The sequence below is a fragment of the Dermacentor albipictus genome, chromosome 5, assembly GCF_038994185.2.
Source record: "Dermacentor albipictus isolate Rhodes 1998 colony chromosome 5, USDA_Dalb.pri_finalv2, whole genome shotgun sequence".
Lineage (NCBI taxonomy): Eukaryota > Metazoa > Arthropoda > Arachnida > Ixodida > Ixodidae > Dermacentor > Dermacentor albipictus.
The window spans coordinates 174,748,765-174,768,568 of NC_091825.1; the positions used below are offsets into that span (position 1 = coordinate 174,748,765).

A 19,804-nucleotide genomic window follows, 5' to 3' on the forward strand; every position below is an offset into this window, starting at 1 on the left:
AAGAATTGGGTTGAAGATTAATATGTACAAAACAAAGATACTCATGAATAGCCAGACAAGGGAACAAGAGTTCAGGATCGTCAGTCAGCCTCTGGAGTCTGAAGGAGTACATTTACCTTGGACAATTAATCACAGGGAACCCTGATCATGAGAACGTAATTCACAGAATAAAAATGGGTTGGAGCACATGCGGCAGACATTGTCATCTCCTGAATGGAAACTTACCATTATCATTGATAAGGAAGGTGTACAATCAGTGCATTTTATCTACTGCTGACATATGGGGTGGAAACTTGCAGACTGACAAAGAAGCTTGAGAACAAGTTAAAGACTGCGCAAAGAGCAATGTAACGAAGAATTCTAGGCATAACGTTACGAGACAGAAAGAGGTCACCTAATGTGCAAGTTAGATAACCGGCGGACCATTAGGGTTACAGGATGGGTGCCAAGAGAAGGGAAGCACAGTCCAGGACGGCAGAAGAGGGGTGGGCGATGAAATTGGGAAATTCACGGGCGCTAGTTAATCGGTTGGTGCAGGACAGGCGTAATTGGAGATCGCAGGGAGAGGCCTTCATCCTGGAGTCGACATAAAATAGGCTGCTGCTTCCGATGATGAACATTATGGTTCATTGTATTAAAGGTTTTAGTAGTCCTAAAAGGCTGAGCCCACATGTACCCGAGATCAAGTGAATAATAATATAATCAGTTGATGTTAGCAAAGCCAAGTTAGGTGAACTTCCTGAACTTATACTGAAATGACTAGGTTTCAGCAAGCTAAATTTAAGGTAGTTGTTAATACAGTAAAGCAATAAATTTTCTGCAACTTCACTAATTGAAGATAAAATACATATAGGATGACAGTTAGAGACCAGCGTTGTCACCCTTTTTGTGAAAAGGAACTACCTTAGCTTTCTTAGACATCTAGGGAATGTTGTAGCGAAGTGACGCAGTTGTAACTTTTCTGACACATCAGCTCACCAGGGAGACAACAATGAGAGGGGATGAGTTCAGGCAGAGGCAAGGCCAGATCCGTAGGTACGAAGACGAGAAGTGCCATTTGAATAACTAGGTTTATTAACTTAGAATTTAGATTTATGCTCTACACATATCAAATACAAAATGATGACACACCGATCGTCGACGGCATGCCTGACCGGCAGGTGGTGAACTCCCGCCTGTGTGCTGCAGTCTCCTTGCTCTCTCCAAAACTTCTCGGACCATTCCTTAAACAAGTTTCCGCAGCATTCAAGGGACCCGCGGGTCGGCGGGAGGTGCAGGCTTCTCCACCAATCGCCATTTCGACCCATCGGGCTGGCCGACAGGATCCAATAAGGGCCAGAGTTTAAGAGTCCAAAAATGTTTGTGAAAATACTCTGCATAAAGAATAAATTTGCCCAAAAGTAATCAACTTTTCACGTCCCATACAGCCGAGCGTGAGAAGAGGGTGCGACACGTGCACGAAGTGACCGTCAGGTACGGCAGCGTTGGCCGGGCGGGAGAACATGCCCGAGGCACTGTTGTGGTTATTTCCACATAAAGGCTTCCCCCGCATCGAGGAACCCACATTTGTGGAAAGAAAGGGGCCTGTGCTATACTATTTTCGCAACAATATACTGGTTTTTAACATAAGGTTAATTACAAACACTGCTCATGCACACGGTACAGATGGTAAAGAATCCCTTGACCTGATTTTGAAACAAGGCAAAGACCCCACATTAGCAACAAGTTATTGCCTAATTGCCCTCACAATTTGTATTTGCAAACTTTTTGAAAAAAATGTTAAACCGTCACCTTTGACATTTTTTTCAGTCAAACAATTCTTTATCCATATCAGTGCAGTTTTAGAGAAGGACGGTCTACAACCGACGATCTCATGCGCATTGAAGCAAACATTCGTGACACCTTTGGACAAAAATAAACCTTCTTTGTGTTTCTTGATATGTAAAAGGTGCGCGATACAACTTAGCATTACGAAATCCTGCGCGACTTGTTGGTGGTGGGCATCGGCGGCATTATGTTAAACATTATAGAAATCTACCTATACAACCGTTTGTTCCGGCTGAAAATAGGTATGCACTCTTGTGTGCATTCATACGGAAAATTGGCGTACCTCAGGGAGGTGTGTTCAGTTGCACGCTCTTTCTCGTTAATATGAATTTGCTTTGTGTGTCATTACCACCAGCTGTTTTTTATTCCATCTATGTAGAAGACATACAGATAGGTTTCAAATCCTGCAACTTTACAGTGTGTTAGAGACAAGTACAACAGTGCTTGAACAGAGTTTCTAAGTGGCCAGACGAAAATAAGTTTAGAGTGAACCCCCCCAAAAGTTCTTGTGCTCTTTTCACCACGAAGAAAGTTCTTGCTGCGGATCCCAATATGGAATAGCAAGGGCAACAAATACCTGTGAACAAAGAGCAGAAGTTTTTAGGCATCATACTTGACTCTAAACTTACTTTCATTCTACACAAGATATCTGAAAGCGAAATGCATAAAAACAACGAACTTACTGACAATTTTATCTTCACACATCCTGGGGCAGCGAGAGGAAATGGTTAACGAATGTTAACGAACTCATCTGTTGCCGCTTGAAGTACCAGCGCGCACGTCATGCTGCCTTAACAATAGCCATAGTTTCATGCGCATATTTGGCAATACACTGTCATTTAACGCATCAGCACTGCCATGTGTCATAACTGCATGGAACAGTCTTCCTGATAACATAGCATGCTTAAATTGTGCCGCTTTTCGCGAAGAATTGCAAAGCTTCCTGTAGGAACATTGTATAAGGATGTTATTGTCCTGCTTTCCTTCCCTGTTTTTCACACTTGAATTTTTGTATTTTTTGTGTGTATGAGGATATTACTGCTTTTACGCTGTCTAAAGCTTAGCCTAGACAAACATTTATTGAACGTTGCTTTACTTATCTTGTGAATGCCTGTATTGATATTTATATTGTTTACTCCTGTTCAAACACTTTGTGTCCCCCCTTACCCTAAGCCCTTAAATGGGCCTGTGAGGTATTTTAAATAAATAAATGAATTAAATTTTATGTTCAATGAAGGATGTGAAACATTTAAGTGTAATTTTCTCTAATCTTTTTGAAACAACTGCCAAAAAGAAATAGGACGGTAATTGGAAGGTTCGTTTCTGTCACGTTTCTTGTATATTACGGCGACTCTTGCATAATGCATTTTACGTGGAAAGCTTCCTGTTGCAAGACATGTATTAAAAATATGAACTAGCGCACGATAATGAATGTCAATAATATACGTAACTCGTGTTATTTGTATGCCTGACGCGTCGATAGACTTGCTGTTATTTGGTTTCATAAAAGACGAAACCACTTCACTTTCATTAACACAGTCTAAGAAAATTGTCTGCTCATTAGGAAAAATTTATTGCCGGTATGTTGCTATTCATAGACAAGAGGGTGAAAGAGACAAAATTATCATTAAATGCATCAGAGTTCGAGACCTTTGAACTACGCCCCATCTTTTCATAAGAAGCCAACAAACATTGACACCAAGGACAACATAGGGGAAATCATTGTGCTTAATAAATGAAATAAACGAATAATTAATGGAAATTAAAGTGGATGAAAAAACAACTTGCGTAGGTGGGAACCGAACCCACAACCTTCGCATTTCGCGTGCGATGCTCTACCAATTGAGCTACTGCGGCGCGGTTTTCCCATCCACTTTATTGGGTGTTTATGTGTCCTAGTAGAACCCTGGGAGTGTTAGCCAGCGCCACCACACACAGACTTTGGCGGCGGACGTGGGACGTCCCCCCTTCCCCTTTTTTTTTTGCCGCAGGCTTCACGAGAACGTGATCTTTTTGGGTGAAGGCAACTGGTCAATAAACCCACATATGCTACCTGAAGGCATCAATGTAGCCGGATTCGAGACCCTCGTTATGTAATAAACGAGAAGAAAGGGGGTGAACCGAGGGTCCCGATTTTATTAGTCATATCATAAGAAGCCAACAAACATTGACACCAAGGACAACATAGGGGAAGTTATTGTGCTTAATAAATGAAATAAAGAAACGAAGAATTACTGGAAATTAAAGTGGATGAAAAAACAACTTGCCGCAGGTGGGAACCGAACCCACAACATTCGCATTTCGCAACCTTGGCATTTCTCGAATCGGGCTACCTTGATGCCTTCAGGTAGCATATGTGGGTTTATTGACCAATTGCCTTCACCCAAAAAGATCACGTTCTCGTGACGCCTGTGGCAAAAAAAAAAGACGTCCCACGTCCGCCGCCAAGGTCTGTGTGTGGTGGCGCTGGCTAACACTCCCAGGGTTCTACTAGGACACATAAACACCAAATAAAGTGGATGGGAAACAGCGCCGCGGTAGCTCCATTGGTAGAGCATCGCACGCGAAATGCGAAGGTTGTGGGTTCGTTTCCCACCTGCGGCAAGTTGTTTTTTCATCCACTTTAATTTCCAGTAATTCTTCGTTTCTTTATTTCATTTATTAAGCACAATAATTTCCCCTATGTTGTCCTTGGTGTCAATGTTTGTTGGCTTCTTATGATATGACTAATAAAATCGGGACCCTCGGTTGACCCTCTTTCTTCTCGTTTATTACATAACGAGGGTCTCGAATTCGGCTACATTGATGCCTTCAGGTAGCATATGTGGGTTTATTGACCAGTTGCCTTCACCCAAAAAGATCACATTCTCGTGACGCCTGCGCCAAAAAAAAAAAAGGATGTCCCACGTCCGCCGCCAAGGTCTGTGTGTGGTGGCGCTGGCTAACACTCCCAGGGTTCTACTAGGACACATAAATACCCAATAAAGTGGATGGGAAAACAGCACCGCGGTAGCTCAATTGGTAGAGCATCGCACGCGAAATGCGAAGGTTGTGGGTTCGGTTCCCACCTGCGGCAAGTTGTTTTTTCATCCACTTTAATTTCCATTATTTCTTCGTTTCTTTATTTCATTTATTAAGCACAATAATTTCCTTATGTTGTCCTTGGTGTCAATGTTTGTTGGCTTCTTATGACTAATAAAATCGGGACCCTCGGTTGACCCCCTTGCCCCATCTTTTAATAATTTAGTAAGTGGAGGTATATGACCAATTGCCGATTTTAATTTTTTCCAGAGTTCTTCAGATCTTCCTGCAGAAGAGCTGGATAGGTGAGTAAAGTAATTTTTCTCTGCTATGTCACCATCCTTATTCACGGGGTTTCTAAATGCTGTACAAGTTTTCGGTCCGTCAGTACATCTTACTTGAAGAAATGCTCTCTAAATCTAGTCACTTTTTCTTAAGTTGTTGAGCAGTTCATAATTCATTGACAGATTTGTATGTTTTCTGCACTTACTAGAGGTTTCTTAAGGAAGACAATTGTCATAATCCACTTACATTTGCACAGAAACTGCTCATAAGCTGCATCAGGGTCATTTTCATTTACAACATTGCACCAGTCCCAGAATTGCGACAGTGTGGCAGGATTTATGTCTTGCTGCAAGTAAGATTAGTCCTGCTTCTTTAAGATGTTAACCTGGGACACTGAAAATGGGCGAGTGATCACTTATCGCGAAATTAATGACACCTGCCTTTATGCAACACCTATCGTACTTGGTTATGAAATGTTTCAATATGGTACCTGTCTTTTCTGTTACCCTTGTCGGTACATTATTACATTGTGACATGAGTGAGTGTTTAATAGTGTCTCAGAATCAAGCTTCATAGCAGCAGTAGCACATCGATTAAAGGGGCTCTGAACCACCCGTCGAGCTTGGTGAAATAACATACTCCGTTGGTAGCATATGTTGCTGGGAACGTATCAGCCAAGTTTTACTGTTGTATGTGGCGCGTGGAGCTTGCAAGCAGACCATGAAGTCGCCTTTCTCTCGAACACTCTTTTCAACAGAAACCTGCCTCCTTACTCTCTCAAGGAGGCAGGCTTACACTTTATTTCATAATAAAGCAGATTCCCATATGCGACTGGTATTGGTTGTTGTGGTCGGCTACGTAGCGTAGATACAGCGACCACCGCAGGCTTCAGTTACGAGTCCACTGGCTAAAAGCACTGTGGCTTCCTGAGGACAACCACGTTTTGCTTATGTTTACTGCGTCATAGGCACCAAAATTGAAAGTCGTGGTGTCTACGTTAACATAAAAATTAAACTTGAGCTTTATGCAAAGGTGACAATTGTAGGCACGCCCCGCCGTACCGTAGCCTTCGCAGTGCAAGGCATTGAAAAAGCAGAGGTGGGACTCCTGTGCCAAACACGGAAAATTGATCAAATTCTGTACGCTGTGCCAGAGCGCCTTTGGCATGTGTGTTCCAGTGCTGGCTGCGAACAGCGAGCGGATTCTTCTCGTAAAGAGAGTTGAGCCGTTCACATTTTGCACGCCGTGCGAGGGCGCTTGGCGCACAGTTTATAATTTTCGTGCTCTTTACACTGGACTTTTCCATGCTCCTGCTAAGTGGCCGGTGCCCCTGGGTCCACTCTTGGCTGTTGTCACCGCTGTCGGTATGGCCAGGGCAGCTGTATTTACAGTGTACTAGAATATGCTTTAGTGGGTCGAATGTCGTAATTTTTCTTCTGTGCTGAGCACCTGGTGCTTTTTTTCTGAGCTTCGGCATGGCCCGAGTCTTTGCCTGTACGACACCGAAATGATGTTGATGTGGCTTCACTCACAAACAGACAATACGATTGAAGGCCGTTGTTTTGATCTGTGAGGTTTGTTCTTACAACCTGCCCGATGGGGATAAACTGCTGTGGTTGTGCAATGAAAAGTGGAAACACTGCGTGTTAACTGACACATACGTAATTAGCTGGTACGGTTTATGCAGATACAAAATACATTATGTTCAATGGCCACTGAGTCAGGGATTTCACTTTACTACTTTTAAAACGAAACTACTGTTTAAGGAGGTACAGTTTAACAAGGTTTTAAGAATTTAAGGTTTTAAGAATTTAGAAGAATTTAAGATGGTGTTGCACTCTAATGATTTTATGTGTGCACTCCAAACACTTACCAAGATAACAACTGGTGCCTTATCATGCCTGACTGGTGCCTTATCATGCCTAAGCTGGCACCTTAGTTAGGGGTGGGTTATCTTTTGGGCGTGGGGAATTTCTCGGGATTCTACGGTAGAGAAAATTTGGCATTCTAGATTTACTAAATTTATAAATAAATACAATTTGCTCACCAGATGTAAATTCGTATTCCAGAAAAACAAATCTACTGAACTGGTGCTGTTAAAAAAAAGATATATTCTGTCACAATTTCAAAACAACTTTTGTCATGGGAATATTTCTTGACTTTTCAAAAGATTTTGATCTTGTTAATGATGCGTTACTTCTAGAGAAGCTGTGGTACTTCAGAATATGAAGCCAGGCTGTAAAACTAATAAAATATTAACTTGTCAACATACATAATCATACTTGGAAATAAAACCAATTAATTCTGGTGCCCCACAAGGCAGTATATTAGGACCACTACTTTTCAACATTTATGTTAATGACATTGTAAACATTAACCCAAATGCCAGATTCATAATATATGCAGTGGTACAAGCATTTTCTTATCTGGACATAACATTCATGAACTCGTACAAGGGTGCAATATGACGATGACTTCGCTGGGAAAATGGTCACAATCTAATCATATGCATGTTAATGAAAAAAAAAAAACACGAGCAGTAATCTTCCAGCTGAAATATAAACCAGTTTGCCACACAATAGCATCATATTTAACTCCAAACAAATAGAGATAATTGATCAGTTTAAATGTCTCGGTGTTAGCTAGATTTGACGTCATGGTTGATGTGTGCACTAACAACGTACTTAACAGCATATGTCAGCGTGTGCATGCACACGTACCGGCAGCTCGCTCAGGGGATCCTTGAAAGGAATCCCATGCTGTAACTAGCTTTTTCTGCCATTCTTCCTCGGAGGTAGAATCGGCACTGCCCATGAGAAGTTAAGACACTCGAACCCACAACATTTGGTGGCAGTCGTACCCACTTGAAGATATGGGCAAACCAGCCATAACTGCAAGCTGGATTCCGATTGCCATTGTTAACTTTAGCTGTACCCGCAACCTTTGGTGGCACCTCAATTTCATGTCCGAGTTCACCGTGCACATACAATACATTGAAAGCCCGGTCAACGCAGCTGCAGATGCCTTCTGTATCGACGCAATATCCACGGCAACACTTGACATCGAAGAAATTGCTACGGCGCAGCACTTAGACGTCGGGCTTCGGGACCTCCGGTTCTCTGCAATGTCATTAGTGCTTCCAGACGTCCCCTTTCCATTTCCTTCAGTCACTACCACTTGCAACATGTCAAGGAGTCGAACACTGCCATTCATTCCATTCTGACTCCTTCATCAAGTGTTTGATAACCTACACCATGCAAGTCATCCGCTAGTTCGTGCCACCCAGCATGCCACCTGAGTGTACTCTGATATGCGCCGCTTGGCACGCGAATGCCTTCACTGTCAGCGCTCCAAGAGGACGCAACACACGAAGTCGCCAATGCACTCCTTTCGTCTCTGTGATGCCCGTTTCTATCACTTTGACATCTACATTGTTGGCCCGCTCTCGCCACCATCCAAGGCATTCGCTACACTCACTTGTGTAGACCTTATGTAGACCTATGTTTGTCAATGGCTGGATTTCGTGCTGTGGATGCCGCAGCATTACGACCAATTGCGGCCGGCAGTTGAACATAGAGAAAGAAATGCAACAAGAGTGGATACTTTCACAGAGCCCAGCGGCTGAATCGAGTAGTACACCAAGACACTGGCATTAATACCCGAGCCACACTTCCTGTTTCATTTTTGGGCGTACATGTTTTGGCAGAATTATGTCTGGTGATATTGAAAGAAATCCAGGCCCTGAGCATGATGACGTTTTGGCGAAGGTCTTAGCAACAGTTCAGCAGATTATATCCGGACAAGATGAAATTAAGGATGACCTGCTTGCAATAAAGAACTGTCAGGCATCTGTAGATGTCGAGTTGAGGCAGCTGTCTGCAAGAATCCGTGCAATTGAAGTTGACTCTGTGGAGATTAAAAACGCCCATAGCACTTCGGAATTTAGCTCATCTATTTATGCTTGTAATTTACCGAACAAACTAAGGATACTACACTCCCGCTGTGAAGACGCCGAAAACCAAATGCGACGATCAAATTTGCTTTTCTTCGGTATTTCTGACGATGCTTATGAGTCATGGTGTACAGCCGAGGAAAAAGTTATAGCACTCTGCACGAATCATCTTGGTATCAATCTGCAGTCTTCACAAATTGAACGCGCCCACCGCCTCGGCCAGTATCATGAAGATAAACGTAGGCCTATCATAGCTAAATTTACCTCCTTTAAAGACAGGCAACGTGTTTTCGAACAGGGCTATAAATTCAAGGACACTGGCTTTGCCGTGCATGAGGATTTTTCCCTTCAAACACGCATTGCCAGAAAAAATCTGCTTGACTATGCTAAATCTAAAAAGATGCCTTTCAAGCTTAACGTTGATAAGTTGAGGATTGATAAACAGGTATACACGTATGATTTTGCTTCAAACACTGTGATACAGTCTTCCAGATAGCTCAACCGCGCCCCGGCAACACGTCCATAGGATATTAGTAATCGAGCTTCAAATGCTTGTAGTCGACTATTGGAGCTTAAAGTATCTTTCACTAATATTCGTAGCATTCTCCCCAAGTGCACTGAACTATGCCCTCACTTAGAAAGCATCTTATTATTAACAGAAACGTGGCTTAGATGTTGCTGATCACGAAGTTTTATTTGACACTGAGGATTACATCATTCACCGGAATGACCGGACCCAGAAGGGGAGGTGGCGTCCTAGTCGCCATAAAGAAACAGATAGAACATTTTCATGTTAATGTTTCCTCCCCACTGGAAATCTTGTGGGTTTATATTCCTTCACAGGCGCACAAGTGCCTACTTGGGGTATGTTACAAAGCACCAGATCATACGAGCTCGTTCATTTCAGACTTGACCGATAACCTTAGTGCAATTAAACAGAAATTCCAAACAGCTCATATCTTCCTTTTGGGTGACTTCAACTATCCTGACATTGACTGGAAAAACCTAACATCTTCTTCTACCGACTCTAATGAATTCATAGAGTTTAGTCTAGATTTTTCATTTGTCCAGATAATAAATCAACCTACCCGCGGTGATAACATCTTGGATTTGATCCTTACGACTGCTCCCGAGTTTATCAGCCCAGTGTCTTTTTGTGAACGATTTAGTGACCATCTGCTTCTCGAATTTACAATTACATCTTTTTATCAGCATATCACATGGTCCAAACAAATCTTGGATTATAAAAAAGGAGACTACGATTCCATCAACCTCAGTTTAGAAAACTTTTGCCGCACATATATTCCTACTTTTCCTAGCAGACCGGTCCACGAAAACTGGACTTTATTTAAAGAAAAATTAACTGACCTTGTTCACTCATACATACCGCGCATTTCCTTCTGGGTTAATATATCAAAGCCTTGGTTTCACAGGTCCTTGCGCACGCTAAAGAACAAAAAGAAATGTTTATTTAGGAAAGCTAAACAATTAAGAACCCCACAATCACGGCTTAACCACAAAGCAGCTGATCAAAAATACTGTCAAGCTGTACGCAAAGCTAAACACACGTTCTGTTCATGTGATCTTCAATCTGTTATCAAGAATAAGCCGTCAAAATTCTGGAAGACCATATCACCAAAAAACAGGCATGCTAATATATTACTTCAAGACGACATCGGAGCACCCATAAGTAAACAAGAGTGTCCATTTGTTTTTAACACTTTCTTTAGATCTGTCTTTACTCATGAAGACCATGCCAGTATCCCACAGCTAACCGATGTCCTCTATCAGTACATGGAGCCTATAAACGTAACTGGTACTGGTATTGCATCTTTAATCAATAAACTCAAGTTATCAACTTGCTGTGGCATTGACGGCATAAATTCTAAAACACTTAACACCGTAAATCATTCCAGCGTTATCCTCTGTAACATATTTGAGCAATCATTGTCTACCAGGGAAATACAGTTGAACCTCGATATATCGAACAGCGCGGTGATCGCAAAATAGTTCGATATAGCCAGAATTCGATATATAAAATCACGTAGAAAGCGCGTCAAAAACTAGCACAAATCAATCAATGAACCAATCGTGGTGCAATAGATACTCACATGAAGCTTCAAACAAAGTATTTATTTCGCTCACTGAAAGTACTGAAGCAGCGTAGCCTGCTTCATATTGGCAACCACGTGCTTGACCACGGCGTCCTCAACATACTCCAAACGGTCCACAAGAGACAGTCCAGTGCCTTCTATTGCGCCGCAGTAGCGGCGTACAAAGGCCAAAGAAGCTACAGCCTCAGCATTTGTCGTGGAAGCATTTGCCAGAACAGGCCCGTTTCGTCAGCATTAAATATCTGATTGGGCTCATACTTGGCGAGAATCTGAGGCCACTCTTGTTCAAGCCACTTCTTGATCTCGCCTTCATTGGCGTCCTCACTTTCCCCCGCGACTGTCTTCCCGACAATGGTTAAGCGGGCCTTAAAACGTTGCAGCCAACCGCTGCTGGCGTTAAAGTTCTCGGCGCCGAGAATGAACGCAAAGTTCTTGGCCTTCTGCTGTAGCATTGGTCCCGATAAAGGAATATTCCGGTCCCTTACGTCAATAAACCATTTGTACAGCACCTTCTCAACGTCTTCAAAGGTAGCTTTGTGCACCCGCTGTGCGCCTGAGTGCTGGTTCTGTTCCGCCTTGGCCTTCATGTCACTCTTGTTTTTCAGCAGAATGCTTAAAGTACTCCTTGGTATGTTGAAAGCTTCGGCGACGCTCGGCTTCTTTTCTCCATTTTCAACGTGTTGTATCACTTCCAATTTCGCAGCAAATGTCAGGGACGTCCGCTTCTTCGCGTTTGCAGCCATCACACCAACCACGACAGGCCTAAGCCACACACACACTAACAATGACTGGCGTAGCACAAGCGGCAGCACCGACACGCACGTGTCGTTGGCGTTGTCAAACTAGCCAACCTGTCCAAGCCGCTGTGTGTGTGTACGCCGCTACGTTCAAATGGCGCTCTCGGTGCAACCAATATGGGCAGCTGTCATACGCAGCAGTCTGGAACGCCCATCACGCCGCCGCTATCTTCGAGAGTGTTGCGGGAAAGCTCGCCTCCTGTCAACAGATTGCACTTGGTCTGGGGTGGCGGAGTTCGATATATCCATTTTACATCCGGTGCCGTTCGAAATAAAAAATAAATATGCGTACGATTTTTCACGTTATATAGAAAGTGTTCGATATACGCAATAATTCGATATATCCGTGTTCGATATATCGAGGTTTGACTGTACCTGATGATTGGAAAATCGCCAAAGTTATTCCCATTTTTAAAGCTGGTGATAGAAATCATGTCAGTAACTATCGCCCGATATCTCTAACCTGTACCGCATGCAAACTTCTTGAGCACATCGTCGCATCAGGCATTGCGCATTACCTTGAATGCAATAACTTCTTTTTCCCAAACCAGCATGGATTTAGGAAGGGATATTCGTGTTACATGCAGGTAATTGAATTCACCAGTGAACTTTTTTTCTAACATGGATGAAGGTTTCCAGACTGACTGCATTTTTTTGGACTACTCCAAGGCATTTGATCGTGTTCCACACTACCGCTTAATAGCTAAACTATCGTCATTGCACTTACATTCTTCAACAATCTCATGGTTGTGTAATTTCCTGTCATTTCATAAGCAGTTCACCGTCGTCGACGGATATGAGTCCGATTTAACTGATGTCTCCTCCGGTGTTCCCCAGGGTAGCGTCTTGGGTCCATTACTGTTTTTAATCTACATCAATGACCTGCCGTCTAACATTACTTCAACCGTTAGACTTTTCGCAGATGACTGCGTAATATATCGGAAAATTGGCTCACCCTTTGAACACCTTGAACTTCAGAACGACTTAGATCAAATCATTAACTGGTGCACATCGTGGCAAATGACGCTGAATCCTGACAAATGCAGAACTGTGACTTTTACCCGCAAAAAGACGCTTTCAGCCTTCCCATACTCACTAAATTCTAACCCTTATGCGCATGCGACTTCATACAAGTACCTTGGCATGTATCTCACTGTCAATCTTTGCTGGAAGACTCACAATAATAAAATGACCGCCAAAGCATTACGTACTCTTGGCTATCTGAAGCGTAATCTTCGAGATGTGCCTTTAACCACTCGAAAACTAGCCTATCAGACTTTTGTTCGTCCTCAACTTGAATTCGCCTTGCCCATATGGTCACCGCATCAGGCCTATCTAATGCAATCACTTGAACGAATTCAGAACCGCGCTGTACGTTCTATAACCAGGATATATGACCGACAGACTAGCATTACTAACCTGAAGTTCTCGCTATCACTCCCAACACTAGAGCTGCGAAGGAAGGTAGCTTTGCTCTGTCTCTTCCACAAAATAATTCATAGTCAGCCTTCTACTACCCTTCCCCTTACCGAACCACATTGTACATCCCGTCGTCTTTGTAATAGCCACAGCTTTAGGCACATATTTGGCCGAACCACGGCTTTTAATTCATCAGTGCTTCCACGTGCCATAAGCTACTGGAATGATCTTCCTGATCGCATCGTTGCATTACATGACACTGCAGCCTTCAAAGACCAAGTATTGCTCTGGTTTTTCTAACTGTTTTATTCACTGTATTGTACTTCGTTAGTCACCCTTTTAGCCACCATTTCAATGTTCCTTTGTAGATTGCATATACTGTGCAATATTTTTCCGGCCTTATATTTTTAACTTTATACTTCTCATTAGCTCCTTGTGTCCTGTGAAACTGTTACCCATTGTATAATGATGCATGAGCTGCTTTTTTGCATCCTTCATTTTCTGTACATGCCCCCCTCACACAATACTCCTATTTGGAGCCTGTGAGTATTTTGAATAAATAAATAAATAAGTATCACACTTGTACATTAGAATGGGAGTTGAGACTGTGCTTTTACATACTAGCGAAGTGGACAAGATATGTGTGGGGATGAGTGTGGGAAGTACCCTCTATATTGCAGACCTTCCGAATTTACATGAATGTCACTGAGTGAATGTCAGAAAGGGGAATATACTGGTTGTGGTTTTTTGTAGTTTTGCACTGAAGATGTTGGATGAACTATGAGGGCTTGAAAATGTGTGCAGTTTCATGTCCCTGGGGAACTAGATCATTCACTGAGTTGATATTGACACACATACTCGTTTATTTTTTTGGGGTGACTGCTTTTCACTGTCTAAGCACTGGAGGTGCCTGCATGTATCAGAAGTTTCTCGAATGTTAGTGATGGTTGTGTGTGCTGTCTGTGTCACTGTAGTTACTGATTGCATATACAATGAAAATTGTGTAGACCATTCAGGAAGACACGCGAGCACCAGTAATTACTCGGAACCTTTGATGACTTGTGTATAAAAGCTGATGTGCTTGGCCGGCAGAGCAGATTTTTTACGATCGCCAACTGTGTTCACCGCTATCATTGTGCTTTGAGTGTAGCCTGTTTTTCTGGGCACAGGTTCACCCAGTAAAGAGTTAGTTTCGCTGTTTACAGTTTTGCTACGACGGAGTGCACCTGGGTCAGAACATCAGGGGACAACTTCGTAGGTCATGTCACTGAGGCAGCGTGTAACCTTGTAGGGACCAAAATACTAGCGGATCAACTTGTCCGAGAGTCCACGGCGAGGAATGGCCGTCCAGGCCCACACGCAGGTGCCGGTATTGTAATTGACGTCGCGTTGACCCTGGTTGTATCGAAGGGTGTTGGTATGCTGTTGACTCTGGATACGATGTTGAGCAAGCTGGCGTGCCTCTTTCACTCTTTGTACGAACTCTTCCACATGTTCGCTGGTCGGGCTATTATCAGCCAGAGGTAGCATGGCGTCAAGTTTTGACGTGACGCCCGTAGAAAAGTTTGAACGGCGTAAACTGTGTAGTCTCCTGTACAGCAGTGTTATACGCAAAAGTCGCATAGGCTAAAATCTCGTTCCACGTTTTGTGCTCTATGTCAACATACATGGAGAGCATATCAGCCAGCGTTCTGTTCAGACGTTCCGTTAATCCATTGGTTGAGGGTGATATGCAGTGCTCTTACGGTGAGAGCTATGCATCAGCTGGAGAATGTCCTGCAAAGGTTCTGCTGTAAATGCTGTACCGCGGTCGGTGACGAGAACAGACGGTGCACCATGTTGTAGGATGATGTGGCGTACAAAGAACTTGACCACTTCATACGAATTTGCTTGCGGAATAGCTTCGGTTTCGGCGTACCGGGTTAAATAGTCGGTAGCGACGACTATCCATCTGTTGCGCGAAGAAGTTACTGGGAATGGCCCAAGTACATCCATTCCTATTTGTTGGAACGGTGCTTGAGGAGGGTCCGCAGGGTGGAGAAAGCCAGCTGGTTTAACTGGTGGTTTCTTGCGGCGTTGATAATCGCAGCAAGTCTTCACGTACGTACCGTTCCACAGAAGAATAAAGCCGGGGCCAGTAATACTTTCGTCGTATCCTTGCTAATGTCTTGGCGAATCCCAGGTGTCCCGCGCATGGCTCATCATGGCAGGCTTGCAAAATGTATTGGGGCAGCGCCGACAGCACGACAAGGAGGTACGTATTGGGACCGCTTCCGCAGTTTTTCCTGTAACGGACATTGTTGTGCAAGTAGTACGATGATAAGCCGCGCACGAGCGTGTGGGGTAGAACACCTTCAACTCCTTGAAGGTGCTCGACGAGCGGCAGCAGCTCAGGGTCAGCGCACTGGTGCTCAGCCATTTTTATGGCGTCTATAACGTTGACGCCGTTTTTATGGTGTCTACAACGCCGACAATTGGCAAGTCATGGTCAGGGTCAGATGACATTGTAGGGAGTGGTGTGCGTGACAAACAGTCAGCGTCACTGTGCTTCCTTCCAGATCTGTAGACAACTGTAATGTTGTACTCTTGTAAGTGCAGGCTCCAACGGGCTAGTCTGCCTGAAGGATCCTTGAGGTTGGCAAGCCAGCACAGCGCATGGTGGTCAGTGACTGCCTTAAAGGGTATACCGTACAAGTATGGTCGGAATTTACTAATGGCCCACTGCTGCTGCTCGTCCGCCCAAATGAAAGGCACACTGTCGCATGTAAGCCGTGTCAGAGGCTCAGCAATTCTCGAGAATCCCTTGACGAAGCACGTATAATATGCGCACAAACCAAGAAAGCGTTGGATAGCCTTCTTGTCTGTGGGTGGCGAAAACTCGGTGACGGCAGCTAACCTGTCGGGGTCTGGTCGGACGCCTTGAGGACCAACGACATGGCCAAGAAATTTGAGCTCTTGGAACCCAAAGTAGCATTTTCCAGGCTTGATGGTGAGGCCGGTAGTACGGATTGCAGCGAGGACACTCTCAAGTCGTGCGAGATGTTTGTCAAACGTGCTCGAGAACACGACGTCGTCCAAGTATACGAGGCTAGTTTGCCATTTGAGTTCAGCAAGCACGATATCCATCATCGGCTCAAAGGTGGCAGGTGCGGAACAGAGACCGAAGGGGAGAGCTTTGAACTCATAAAGCCCATCAGGTGTCACAAACGCCGTTTTTCACGATCCCGTTCATCAACTTCAATTTGCCAATACCCTGATTTAAGATCACCGAAGAAAAAAACTTGGCATGTTGCAGATGATCCAATGCGTCGTCAATGCGTGGCAATGGATAAATGTAGCGCTTGGTGACACGGTTCAACTTTCTGTAATCTACACAGAAGTGCAGTGTGTTGTCTTTCTTTCTGACTAACAGTACAGGGGAAGCCCATGGGCTTGTAGACGGCTGGATCACGTCGTCTTGGAGCATCTCTTTCACCTGATGCTTGGTTGCTTCTCTTTCCACTGTAGACACTCTGTAAGGATGCTGACGAACAGGATGTGCAGGCTCGACCGTAATAATGCGGCGCTTCGTGATGGACATGCGCCGCACTTTGGATGACGTTGAAAAACAGTCTGCCAATTCCTTCACGAAACTCAGTAGATGGCCTTTGTGACTGTCTGGCAGAGCTGCGTTCACGTCAATCTGTTCTTTTAGGCAAAGTTTAAAGTGTGTGGGTTAATTGTGGCCTTTGCACTAAATTCTTCCGGTGCACCTGAGTATCGTGTCTTTCATGCATGTATAATTTAGCCTGCTCTCCTGAGAGAACTATAACAGCCATGGAAATTAAATTTGTTGAAAATGGGAGAATAATAGTGGCTCATAACCATGCTAACTGAAATGTTTTTGTGTGAAGCATTTTGCTAAAAAAGGAAGAAAGCGCTCGAATGCACTGTTTACAGGCAATGTTTGAAAGTGAAGTCGTAGGCGGCCAATATTTTATGGTGTGTGGCTTAATTACTGGCAACTGAAATCTTAAATGCAACTACTCAAAAGAAACAGCTTCACTGAAAATTAGGCCCCGATTGTGCCAGGTTGCTTAAGTCAGCTGTCTGTCAATCGGAAGTTGAGTGAATCAAGTACAAACATCTTCAAAGTAAATAACTAGCAGAAGCCTGGAAGGATTAGAAGGATGTCCCAGTTTGTAACTGTGCATTAAAATGATACTAGACAAGTTAGAATGACATTTATAGAACACAAATATGAAAAGTAGGGAAAGTGAAATTTCCAAACTTTAGCTAGAAATGCATTCACAGCTAGAGGAATGGCTAAAGTAGCAGGCTTGTGAAGTATGCATTGCCATGTTCTTAATAACTTTGTGATCCATATGTTGTCTCTGTCTACTACAGTAATGCTGGTTGTGGAATTCTAGAAACATGCACAGGTGTTCCGCTCTGCGGGTTTCGTGTGGCGCAAAGCCTTTTATTATCACCCAAAGTCCAGACATCCTGTCTTAAAACCGCCACACCGAACTTCCTCCCGTATCAACCACAGCAACGCCATAGCATGACTTAACAGCCGTACTTCAACAATGCTAACCTCATTCTTTCCTCAAGCAATAACCCACTGAAACAATCTACCCGATACCATAGCCTCATGCACTGACAGCGAGCTATTCTGGGAAATATTAATCAGCCATATTCCATAGTACATACGTAGCTAATGTGTTTCATGCTCTCGCTGTGTGGAAATCTGCTGCTGTAGTTTTAGGCTGTTGTATCTTTGCACTTTTGTGCTGTAGTTTTTTTTTTGCTATTTCTATTTTTGTATCTGCTTTTACACTTGTACCTCTGTACTTCACTGTACTGATACTGTACCTCTGTGGCCGTGTCATATGTTCCTCTATGCCTCCCTCCCCCCCTCTTATGTAATGACCTCGGGCCTTTAAGGTGGAAATAAATTAAGTGAAATGAACCCCCCCCCCCCCCCCACAAATGAAATTACCAAGTAACCAGCACTGTGAAGTAGTGTGTGATTAGTGCATCAAAGTGCCAACTACACATTGTTGTAGGAGAATCAGTTTACATGCTAGTGGTGCTGGTGGGCTATGTTTTGTTCTTGTTCACTCCCTCATGATGACAAATCAGATACTAGTGGCCTGACGAAAATGGCTGTGAATGTTCTGTATAAAGTTTATTCCCCTTCTCTCTTTCGGGTGTGAACGCTGACATGACCAGCTAGACCATTGTGTACTCTGTTCACATGACCACCTTTGCTGTATATAAAATAAATCTCACTCAGTGCACAAGATGCTGCTCAATGAAGGTGGCACTAGCAACTAGATTTTGGTTGTTCTCATGTCTCATCATATAAACTTGATATTTTTGTCTTTTATAAAGGTTCAAGGAGATAACTGTTAATTACAAGTTCCCACAACACTTTCGCATTTATCTTTCTTTTTTTTTCAATGTGTATGTATGCTTCACATTTAAAATAAATGTTTGTTGGAAACCAGCACTTTGTTCATGTCTGCACTTTCACTATACCTGTATTGTGCTGGTCTGCACGAATGCCTAAACGTTGAAGTGACACGGAAAGACAGAGCTAATTATAAAATCTGTGCACAAAAACTACTAACTGCTTAATTGAAGTCGGGGTTCAAAAAGAAATATTTTTTTCCACACTGAGAAAGGAAACAAGAGCTATGTCTAAAAGAATGCAAGGAAGGTTGATTCTAGTGGTAACAGGAAACAGTCTGCTTAAGGCACGGTGCCGAAGCACTGTGCAAGTTCTTGGGAAGATTTATAAGGATGAAAGAGGAAACTATAAAAACAGCAGCCATTAAAAAAACCTGGTAATGTGTAAATGCACATATTTGTAGCATGTATAAAAAGCATGTCCTTAATGCCACAAGCCTTAGCCATTTTGAGTGACTTTCACAAGATGATGTACTGTTGAGCAGCAACTGCTTTCTTAGCAGCATTTAGGCATGAGTAAATCGCCCCATACCTTTAATGGGTGAGAAAGAGATTAAGCCAATGCACAAAGTAAGCTTGGGTAATCAAAGTGTAAAAAAGAAAGTGGGAGGTGTTAAGCGTGATAGGGGGAACAGTTGGTAGTGCTGCTGTTGGCACTTTTGGAGGTGGCAATAACTCAAAACGAAGCTAACATAGATAATCCTTAATTTTCCCTTATACTTTGACTTCCCTTGCCCTACTCGTGCACCAGCTACTCCTACTGCATTGAGGGCGAGTAGGCTACATGGGCATGAAAGCTGCCAAGAAAAGCATTTCCTGCCCTGATGAACACAATTCCATCATTTATATGCTCCAGCGACATTCTTTGATCAACCACTTGATCACTTGAAGCCTTTCACTTCCTGTGAACCTTGATCTTCTTCAACTTTATACAA

At 43.4% G+C, this 19,804-nt stretch overlaps 1 long non-coding RNA gene across 1 annotated transcript in view; it reads left to right on the plus strand.

The window, feature by feature from the left end:
* LOC135909217 (uncharacterized) overlaps positions 1–19,804 on the plus strand; it is a 112,539-nt gene that overhangs the window by 11,952 nt on the left and 80,783 nt on the right. The window contains exon 2 of the long non-coding RNA XR_011514744.1: positions 5,119–5,153. This is a non-coding gene — a long non-coding RNA (uncharacterized lncRNA). The remainder of the gene's footprint in view (positions 1–5,118; positions 5,154–19,804) is intronic.